An 11,997-nucleotide genomic window follows, 5' to 3' on the forward strand; every position below is an offset into this window, starting at 1 on the left:
AGCTCAAAGCTCCATACCCACAGAGGCTACTAAGGGTGACAAAGGAACATGCAAACTCACTCCCAAAAGGCTCAATGCAACATCATGCAGAAGAAAGGGAGCAAGTCAATCAAGGGAGTCCACACAACTCCAATAAAACAGAGAGTTGCATAAAGGATGAGTTCATTGAACCACCAATTCAAGAAGTTCTTGATGAAGAGGATGCTCCACCCATCATACAATACCCAAATCCTGAAATCAAGGTGGTGAAGGCAATCAACATGAACACTAACAAAAGGATGGTGACCAAGAAAAGAAGGACAATATTCATGAAGAAGAAAAGGTCAACCAAAAGCCATCCCACCCCTACCCCAACAAGCAAGTTTACTCAAGCTAACAACAGAAGAAGGCTTGCTGGGGAGAGGCACTCAAAACAAGGGGCATTAACTGGCTCCCCTTCCCTCTTGAGGTCATTCCTCTTAACAAACTGGAAGAAGAGGAAGAAATTCATGAACAACATGTCAAGCTAATGACATTAAAAGAGCGCTTGTTGGGAGGTAACCCAACCTCATGTAGTTTCCTTTTCATCTTTATTTCAATAAAGGTCACAAGTTGTTTCCCCTGTATTGCGAGGAGCTAAGTTTGGTGTTCCACACCAAAACAATCTAATAGTGAAAGTGTAATTCTAAGTTTGGTGTTCCACCAAAGGATATTAGTTAGAATCACACTACACTCCCAAAGCGCATTGCTAGCTCCAACCAATCAAGGGAAACCACTTAGATGTAGTTAGTCTTTAGTTAATAATTGTTTTGTTAAACAAGATATGAGGTTCTCTGCATATATGCAAGGTTTTGTACTAGTCAAGGAACTAAGTTTGGTGTTCACACACCAAATTAAGTTCAGAAGTTACAAGCATACATGCAAGCTAACTATCTCTCAAGTGCTTTGGGAACAAGCAACTTCCAGTAACTTTACAGGAATCTTATGAGGAAATGGTACACCTTCACCCAGGGAAGTGAGGTAGCAAAGACTAGGATGAGGACAAAAAGAGGGCAACTAGAAACCATCACCCAAAGGTTGTATTTTTACTTAATTCCATGTACTTAGAATGTTGAAAATTGGAAGTCCGAATGCACTTTTGATTAATAGTTACTCGTTAGTAGAAACCCTTTTTAAATTCTGTCTTTTAAGTTTTTCATTGCTTAGGTCTCGGATTGCTAGTCTGAATATCATTACTGCATCATTTCCTTGCTTACTTGTATGCTTGTTCTTTTGAATCAAATGAAAAGAGAATGAGTGTTTTATAAAAGACCAGAGTGGAGTTCATGCTATGGAGTAAGTTCCTGAGTTTGTTGTATGGTCATAAGTAAGCTAAGTTGGTTCAACCACAAGGTGGGAAGACAACTATCTGTCCGGAATCATATGCTTGAAACACACCCCATGAGACTAACTAAATAACAAGATCCTAATAAGAAAAAGGGAAAAGAAAAAATGAAAGTGGAAAAAAATAAAAGAAAAAGAGTAAGCAATAAGGCTAGGCACCAAGGGTTTTAATCTTGAGGTATGTGTCTGTGGTGCTCCTGTGTGAGGGATTTACTTGGATGAATAAGCTCTTAGGGGTGCCTTATCACTTGGTAACTTGGGTTAACTAACTCGGGATTATCAGCTGAAAGTCCACTATCAAGAGTAACCCTCGCTACAGAGCATTTAGTAACCCAAAGAGGTGCTGGACACCAAGGTCTCAAGAAAGAAAATAAATAAACCATATGCCTGTGGTGTGTATGTATGGGGAAAGAGACTTGAGGAAGTAAGTCCTTAGGGGTGTCTTAACACCTAGCACCTTGAACCAACTGGATCGGGAGTGTTGGCTGAAAGCTTATCTTAAAGAGTCGCCCCCTTACAGAGCACTTAGCCTAATGAAATAAATAAACCCTGAAATTATAAAAAGGATCAATGAATAAAGGTCTCATAGGGTGCAGTCAAGTGAGTATTCTAGGACATGATAAAGGTCTGAAAGCCAGTGAAGGAATGAACCTAAGTTGCTATGCATGAAACCACCATAAAACTAGGAACATGACTTCCACAAGAATGACTCATTTCTCTTGGCATTCCATTCATCATTCTCTTGTTCCAGTACTTGCTTAGGGACAAGCAAGCTTTAAGTTTGGTGTTGTGATGCCAGGGCATTTTGGCTAGTTTCACTGACCTTTTCTTTACTGTTTTTAGGGTAGTTTCATGCATTTTCTTAGGAAATAAGCAAGTATTTGGTTGAAAATGCAATCATACCATGATTCAAGCAAACATTGTGAATTTTGAATGATTTCATGAGAATTATGCATAAATTGAATGATAAATTGGATGATGCATGATCCCATGATTAAGAGCAAGACTTTGATGCACTTTGTTTGATTGATTTCAGGCCAAAAGAAGAAGAGAAGAGCCACGTTAGTGGCTACGTTAGTTACACTAACGTGGGCACTAACGTGGGCACTAACGTGGAAGGAAGGAAAGCCACAACGTTAGTGAGAAAAGTTAGTGGCATTAACTTTGAAGAAGGAGAGCATGGAACGTTAGCAAGGAAGACCCACGTTAAGAGTCACGTTAGCTACACTAACGTGAACTCTAACGTAGTGACAAAAGGCACCAAGCAACGTTAATGGGGAAGGTGAGCCCCAATAATGCTTGCAAAAGGGGTATATGCCAACGTTAGTGGAAAAAGTGAGTGCCACTAACGTTTTCGAAGCAAAAAGACCCACGTTAGCTTCCACGTTAACTACATTAACGTGGGAACTAACGTGGAAATAAAGGGAGATGCCAAAGTTAGTGGAAAATGTGATCTCCACTAACGTTGGTGAAGCAAAAAGACCCACGTTAACTTCCACGTTAACTAAGTTAACATGGTAGTTAACGTGGGCAAAAGTTCCACCTGGCAGCCTGACCATGCCTTCTTCAAACACGTATAACTTGAGCCACAAAGCTCTAAATGAGATGATTTCAGTGGCATTGGAAAGTAGGATTCTAGAGCTTTCCATGAATATATGGCACTACATAGTTGACACTAAATTTAAGGGAGAAAACCTGCCCCGAAAGTGCAAAGATGAACATGGTATCAACCTGTAGTAAGGCTAACTGACCTCTTCACCTTCCAAGAAATGTAACTCGAGTTGTAAAGCTCCAAATGATGCGCTTCCAAAGGAGTTGGAAAGTAGACATTTAGAGCTTTCCAACGATATATAATAGTATGGGGTGGACATTGATTTTGAGCTCCAGAACCTGGAGATATTAAGCCCCTGGTCGCTAGCGTTATCGGGACTCACGTTTTCCATTAACGCTAGCAACTATGCCAGCGACCATGTCCACTTCAAAGGAGCATAACTTGAGTTATAGAGATCCAATTGAGGTGATTTTAGTTGTGTTAGAAAGCTGACATTCAGAGCTTTCCAGCGATATATAATACTCTATAGTGGGCATGAAATTAAAGCACAAACAAGAGGCATCTTTTAATCCCCAAAAACACCAACTGGGCAGCAAGTGCAACGTTAGCCACAATAACTCTAGTACTAACGCCACACTTGTAGCATTAGTGTGGCTAAATTTAGCACTAACTTTAGCACCTGGACCTCAACTTGATTCACTTCTCTTTGAAGGACCACCCAACCTCAAGGAAGCAAGCCTACAAGTGTCAACCAATCAAGGCCACAAGAAGCATCTAGAATAGGAATTTTCATTTAATTGTAATTTGCTTTTAATTTCATTTTGTAATTTAGGAGAGCCTATATAAAGGCCTTAGTTTTTACATTGACGGACATTAGGGAATTAGGGGATTGAAGAGGGGTCTTCGGACCCCCCTCCCTCACACACTTTCCCTTTTCTTTCTTTGTACTTTTCATTTATGAATTTTGAAGTTTTATTTTCATTTTCAATCTTCATCTTTACTTTTCTGCACTTTCTTTCTTTTCTATTTTGGTAGAGCAATGATCAACTAACTCTTTTCATTGGGTTAGAGAGCTCTATTGTGATTCAATGGATTAAGTGTAGTTCTTATTCTTCTTCTTCTTTCTTTTCTCTTGATTTTACTAGAGAGATTTCGATCTTCATCCAATTGGGTAGTTATCTTGGAAAAGAAGCTATTCATACTTGGATCTCTTCTGAACCTTGGAAGAGGAATGAAGAGATCATGCTAGAAATGCTTTCTCATGTTGTACCAAATTGGGTTTGGAAGGATATGTGACTATAATCCTCCAACACTTGATTTGGGAATGCATGTGGTATAATCAGTGACCATACTTCATCTCTTCTCATGAGCAATTGACCAAGGAATTGGCTATTGATCAAGATTTGAGAGATTGAATTACAAGGAATTGTAATTCGATCACTTAAGATTGCCAAGGAGATCAATGAATGCATTGATTGAGGAAGAGATGAGAATGAACTTGATCCGGAGGATTGCAATATCTCTTGATCCCAATGTTCATTTTATTTTTAGTTCTTATATTTACTTTTCTTGCCATTTTACTTTTCTGCACTTTATTGCTTTCTTTACATTCATGCAATTTACATTCCTTTGTTACTCATCATCCAAATCTGAATCGTCTAACTAGGATAATCAATCAACTATTGATTGCTTAATTCATTAATCTCTATGGGATTCGACCTCACTCTTTTGTGAGTTATTACTTGACGACAATTCGGTACACTTGCCGAAGGAAAATTTATTACGAGACAAGTTTTTTGCGTATCAGCTGGGCCAGCTCTTCCTTCATCCAGGTAACCTCTTCCTAGAGTCGCTTCTCCTTCTCTTGATAAAGGAGAATTCTCCCCTCCAGCTCCTCCACAACTCTTTGGGAAGAGGCCAAAGAACTGAGAGGAGTTTTGTCCAAAATATCAAGAAGAGCAGTACAGACTCCAGCAGTCCGAACCCCTCCCCTAACCAAGATTTAAAGATGATTCCAAAGGGAAGCATCATCCATAGCAATCTGGCTATGAGGGAAGGTGTGCTTCCGAACGAATTTAGGACCATCGAAGCCAGATTCCCCAGCAATAGAACTGGACTCCGAGGTCTTTCATTTCTTCTTCTCCAGTTCGGAAAAAGGTCGGGTTCGGGGGATAGGAGCAGGAGGAGGGAGAGAAGAAGCAGAGGCATAGGTTACCGTAATGGGGTGAGAAGAGGTCCCCAGATCGCGAGGAGGAAGAGGAGGAGGAGGAGGAGAAGGTGCGCCAGCAGCCCTCGCAGCATCAGCTCGGGCCTGAGCCTTCCTCTTGGCCTCCTGGACCTTCTGGTAGGCAGCACTGGATCCACTCTTCACCATTTCTGGAGAAAGAAAACAAAAATCATCAGTCTACAAGTTGGAAGAACATCACAAGTCGGAAATATTCAGAAACTACTAAAAAAAAAAAATAGACTACCTAGCTGGGTCTGTACGAAACTAGGAGAACCCAGAAGAAACCTTTTCGTGTCCAGATTAGGGGCTCTCCCCCAAGCTTCTCGGAAAAACCCTACTATGGCCTCCTCAACTTCATCCAAGTCATCCAGGCCATACTTCTCTACAGGAGAGGCCTCTAACCAATAGAGAGAAAATCAGGGGTTGGAATTTTCATCAAGAAAAAAGGGATGGTGACCCTCTATAGCTTGGACTTTGAAGAAAAAGTTTTTAAAATCATGGAAAGAACGTCAAAAATAGAAAAAACTTTCTGACCTTGAATGGCCCGAAAAGATACCCACTGCTGCTTATTATCCTGTCCACTAAATGGCTTGATCAGGTGAAAAAGATAGAAAAAGATCTTTGTGGAAGTCGGGAAGTCTAGCTCTCGGCTGACAAGTTGGTAAATTTTCATAAAACTCCAAGAATTGGGGTAGAGCTGAGTAGGAGCAACTCGGGAGTGACCCAAGACCTCTATTTCAAAAGTAGAAAAGGGAAAGAAAACCCCCAGACAGATAAAAAGACAGTCATACATAAAGAAAAAGTGAGGGTCAGAATTAGTAACCCTCCCAAAACAAACGCGGTCTTCAGGACCCGGGGCTACCAACTCATATTTTGGTTCATCAACTTCATCGCTACAAATCCTATGATGGGTACGAAGGTCGGTGATATAGTCAGTATCTACTAAAGGACTTTTCTCTAGTACTGTATCGTCTACCCATCTCGAAAGGGATTCAGGGATATGGGAAGACATCTTTCCAATAAAAGTAGGTATAAAATCAACAAGACTTACAAAGAAAAATAAAAAAACATCAAAAAGGGCTCCCCAAAGACAAAGCAGACCTTCCTCAAAAAAGCAAAATAAAAGAACCACCAACACAACAACCGACTTAAGAACATTACAAGCAAGGGAATAGTAAAAGCATGAAAAATCCTCTATCATGCAAACTAATAGTAGAGGATATAGAAAGGACTAACCTTTAGTTGTAGAAGCAAAGAGGAACAACCACAGTAGCAACGAAGCACTCTGAGAAGGAAGGCTAAAGAATTTTTCTTTGGAAAGAACAAGATATGTAAGCAAGAAAGCTTCAAAAAGACGAAAGAAAACAGAGAAAAGAGAGGAAAAGGTATTTATAACACGCTAGGGGCATGATTGTAAAACGATGCGATCATTAAAGAAACGTGCCGTTACCAATGTAACAGCTCCTAAAGTGTAAATACGAAATCCTAACGGACACGACATTTGATCAGACACGACAGTTGAAAAATTTAAAATCACGTCAGTTTTTAAAATCACGTCTGCTACAAACCCGTGTTCAATACTCGAATCCAACTCATAAGCGAAAGAGATCAGACTCGAGTAGGGGCACTGTTCATACCCTGGCCTAATACTATAGCCCAGGTCCAAATAAACTAAAAGGCCCAAAGATTGGCCTTCGTTACCCACCGACCTCCTCAGTAGAGGTCGGATTCGACATAGACTCCTTCCCAAAGAAGTTGGGTTCGATGGATAGCTGGCAGATAACTCTTATTCAAATAAGTAACTGTCCCTAAAATCTCTCAACCCACTTCCAGGAGCCATATCTCAACTACCCTAAGATAAAGGGACGGTTATCCACCTTGAAAAGTGGAACTACTACAACGGTGGTTATTAGATCACCACTATAAATACACTGACACCCCTCAGGTATCTCTAAATTTCGATACTCTCTAAAAACCTGCTTAACCCCTTGCTGACTTAGGTATCAGAGTGTCTTTGCAGGTACCACCCCCATTCTTTCACATACACAAATCGGACGGCGGCTCCCAGACACGAACCAAGTTGGAGACCACCTCCTTTTGACGCTTGGGCCAATCCTTCGAGCCCAATCCACCTATCTCAGGTTACCTACGTAACAAAAATAAACTTCGTATAAGATATAAACACAGTGCATAAAAAAGAAAAAAATAGAATTCATATGAACAAGAAATAATAAGAATACCATAAAAAAATTAATAATTTACCCGAGAGATTAGAACACTGAAAAAAATAATGTAAAAAAGGTCAATGATAAAAATAAGTAAAAAATAAAAAAGAACAAAGTTAAATAAAAATAAAAAAGACACTTTACATATTAAACATAAAGAACAGTAAATGATAAAAAAAATTCATATGAACTAAAAAACAATAAGAAATAAAAATATGAAAGAGAGTACTATACATTTTATAATTTATTTTAGTACCGTTAGTACTCTTTAATTTAGTATCATTTTGGACTATAAATTTTAATTATTTATGACTCTTTTGTTACTTATAATTAATATATAATAAAAACAAAAATAAAGTACAATAAAAAGTATAATAAAAACAAAAAACAAAAACAAAAAAATTCATACAAACATAGTATATAATAATTACAACCATCAACATATATCATATGAACAAAAAAATTATAATAAAAAATGAATAAAATTCATATGAATAAAATCAGATAAAAAAAATTTTATACACAACATAAATATAGTACAATAAAGAATAAAAAAATAATTTATATAAACAAAAAATAATAAAAATATCATAAAATTAATAAAAATAAAATTTATATCAAAATAGTTGTCATATAAATAAAAAAAATAATAAAAATATAACAATAGAAAACTAAAAAAATAACATAAGAACACTAAAAAATAATATGAAAAATATTTATCTTATAAATAAAAAAATACAATGAAAAACATAAAAATCAAAATATGAAATAAAGAATTAAAAATAATAAAAAAAATTAAAATCTTTACCTTGGCAGTGATGAAAACAAATCTGAAAGAGTTTGATGGAAAAAAAATCCGTAACAAAGAACATACAGAGAACTACGGTGAAATTATGTGGTTATGTGCATCCTTTTTATAGAAGAAATGAAGGGTATAGTTGGTAGATATGGAATAAATTTCTTACCTAATTCCTTCAACGGTAATTAACCTTCCCAACGTAAATGCAGAAGGTAGAATTTTTAGCTTCACATGAAGGTACGTTCAGAGGTGAAAGCACTTCTGGGTTAGGGGTTCTAAAAACTTGCCAAACGTAACAATGGAACGTTCAAGACGCTCAAACGGGTTTTTCTATTCCCCAACGTCAACCCCAAACACACCCTAATTTGTTGGAAAATATTACATAAAAAGCATTAAAAAATATAAGTAATAATTTTTTTAAAATTTTCACCAAATTTAATAACAGTTAATTTTAACGAGATGAAATTGACTTAAGTCTCGAAATAATTTTTAAATTTTTACACAAATTTTAAATGAGTTCGTAAATTTTTAATTACTTCAATTCAGATTGATTTTCATTCGATGATTCACGGTTAATCCTTTAATATTTTCTACTAACATGTCAATGTGACATATTAATTAATAACATGTTAAAATATGGTTCAATTACTTGTAATATGATGAAAAATATTAAAAGGACTAAAATAAAAATTTAGGAATCAAATAAAGGTAATTTAAAATTCAAACACTAAATTAAAATTTGAATAAAAATTTATAACTACTTCAAAGCTTAATTCATTCAGATGTTTAAAAAATAAGTACAAAAATAATAAAAAAATATAAATTACATGTTAGTTAAATATATGTTTGTTAGCTTCAAAATTTTATTTTTTTATTTGTTATTTGTAACATGTGAACTCTAAAATGAAAATATTTAAAAAACAATAAATATTAGTTTAAGTTTTAAATAATTGATTTTTACTTAAAATATTAATAAAAAAGGACAAACTTTATCTATATTTCTATATAACATATAATAGGGATATGAAAAATAGTTGATATCCATATTTGAATTTGAATTTGTCTATAAATTTTAATTTAATGTTTTTTTGATCTATTTTTTAATTCAACAAGTGTGATTAAAAATAAAATAATAAGCTTATAATTAATATAACATAATATTGGAATTAATTTAAAACATATATACACTTTTTAATTTCTTTAGGATGCACATGAATCGGGAGAAATTGGATTCGTCTTGACTCAGACCCGATCTTAAATGATGACCAGGTCTATTTTTGAAACTCGTACCCAACCCTAGACCCAATAAAATCACACCAAACTAACTCTTAAAATGTTCGAATTCGAGCTGGAACTTCGGGTCGAACCGAACCATGTACACCCCTATAATTTACATAGAATTGTTATCCGACCCAAATGTATCAATTCTCATTTGTTACATTTGAATATTTTTAAATCTCATTTTATTTAAATACGTAATTATCTTAAAAAATATATGGTCCAAAATTTTTTCATAATTCTAAAAAGTTTAGTTATAAAAATTTTTAAATTATCCAAAACCAAATTATAAATTTTTATTAAATGAATAATTTAAATTGGTCATCAATAAATTTTAAATCAGAGACGAATTAATTTTTTTACTATCTTCAGTAAAAAAATTTAATATGTATATAAAGTAAATAAATTTTAAATAAATTTTATTAAAAAATAATTTAAATAAAAAATTATTATAAGATAAGTTAATTTTCTACCATTTTGTTTGAACCAAAATATCGAATATAAAATCTTTCTTGAGAATAATTTATAATTTTCTGTAATTTGATTAAAAAGGCTAGAGACAATATTTTAAGTAAAATAAAAAATTAATCATATCAATTTAAATATAAAAAAATTGTTAATGATCTGATATTTTTCTTAAATAAATGAAAATTGCAGCATCTTCCACGAATTATATCCTGTCTTGATGTCTTCTCTGGGTAAAGCCTCTTTCGGCAAGTCCTCAATATCCAAATCCAAGCTCTAACTTCTATTCTGTATTTCCAAGACACTGATTTGAGCATCAAGATCCGGTTTTAAGAGCAAACCCACCTGTAAAAATTAGTTCTTTCTTCCCATAAATTCTGTTTTTGTAGGTTCCTCGCATCCCATAACCCCACCACTATGCAAATTCCACCAAAACCTTCAATTGAAGCACCAACATGTTTATCTCTGTGGCAGTGCTTTCAAATTTTCATCAAATCCCCTAAAATCAAAACCCATTAAGCCTATTTCAACTTTGCTGCAAGCCACTGAGTCAGACACAGATGCCCAAATTTCAATTCTTGTGGGTTCTACATTCGTTGTTTATATTGAAGAAGTTGTTAAAAAGGACTGGTCTATACTTGATTCTGTTGAGTCAAATTCTAATGTAGAATTCAAGAGAAGCATTGAACATATTGTATCTGCTGGGAATGTTGAAGAGGGTTCAAGGGTCTTAGTCTCAACTAGGTCTGAAGAGTTTGTGGATACATTGGTGGGTTTGTGTAAGTCTCTTTTTGTGGTGCACGATTCACTACGATTCACTTCTGATATTGGCTCTTATTAAAGAAAAATATGATAAGGTTAAGTGTTGGCAAGGAGAGATTGTGTATGTTCTAAAGAAATGGGCTCCTCTTGATGTTGCTTTTCTCTATTTTCTTCCTGCTTTGTCCTTCAAACTTGATGCAATTTTGGGGTCTTTAGCTAAGAAATGTTCACGTGGTAAATTTTTCTCTTGGAGTTGAAGTTTGTTCTTTTCCTTGTTACTTTGCATTTCTCTGCAAATTGTGTGTTTGATAATGGACTTGATTTTTATGCACCATGTTTTGCACACATTTCTTAAAAATCATTCAAAAGAATCCATTTATCTGGATGACAAAAAGTTTGATAGTGCCAAAATTGGTTAAAAGAAGGATGATAATGTGGATATAGTTTGGTTATTAATGATGTATTATGAGGTAGAAATAAAAATGTTTTGCAAAGTTAATTGTAACATCTACACTTCTTCACACATCTTGTCTTTCATCAAGCTTTGAATAATGTTTTGCCCCATTAAATGAAATTTCTCTAGAGAGAATGCTATTTGCATTCCAAGATTTCTACACCTATTACCAAAGCCTGGTTCTTAATTTGCTTGAACTGAAGTTTGGATAAGAGGATAGATTAAAAATGTCAAATTTCTAATACTCCTTAGGTACTAGTTTGGTATAGAAGCTAAAATTTTCAAGTGTATTAGAGCAGTACACCAAACATAGTAGCAAACTTGATAGATTTTCTTATTGCACATATATTTTAGCTCAATTGTTGTTCCCTCTTTTGAAACTTAGGTCAGGGCTCTGATACTTCTTATTCTTTCTGTAATTTTGGATTGACCTGTAGGTGGACGGGTGATTATCAGTCATCCGCAAGGGAGACTAGTGTTAGAACAACAACGAAAGCAGTATCCAAAAGTTGTAGTTTCAGACCTACCTGATAGGACAAGTTTGCAAATTGTTGCACGTGCTCATTCTTTTGATTTGGCTGAATTTGTAGATGAACCTGGCTTTTATTTGGCTATTCTAATTTTTCAGGAGCTTAAAAACTAGAGTAGAGATTCATAGTAGTAGATAATTTAGTTGGACTTTCTTTTTTATGGTTTTTGGCTTTATGATTCTTACCTTTGAATTTTTGGATGAAAAGTGAAACTATAAATCACTTCAATGTTGCTGGTACAAGAGGCTTCTCTTTCTTTTCTAAAATACATTGTCCATAATTTTGGAATTCTATACTTAATATATTTGTCCTTGTAAGTAACTTTGGTTTAGCACCTACCTAC

General features: G+C 35.0%; 1 pseudogene; it reads left to right on the forward strand.

Moving 5' to 3' along the window:
* The first annotated feature begins 6,562 nt into the window (after positions 1–6,562).
* LOC107621052 (uncharacterized) lies at positions 6,563–11,767 on the forward strand (annotated as a pseudogene).
* Positions 11,768–11,997: the final 230 nt, after the last annotated feature.

Source organism: Arachis ipaensis, chromosome B10 (genome assembly GCF_059453495.1).
Source record: "Arachis ipaensis isolate K30076 ecotype BB chromosome B10, ASM5945349v1, whole genome shotgun sequence".
Lineage (NCBI taxonomy): Eukaryota > Viridiplantae > Streptophyta > Magnoliopsida > Fabales > Fabaceae > Arachis > Arachis ipaensis.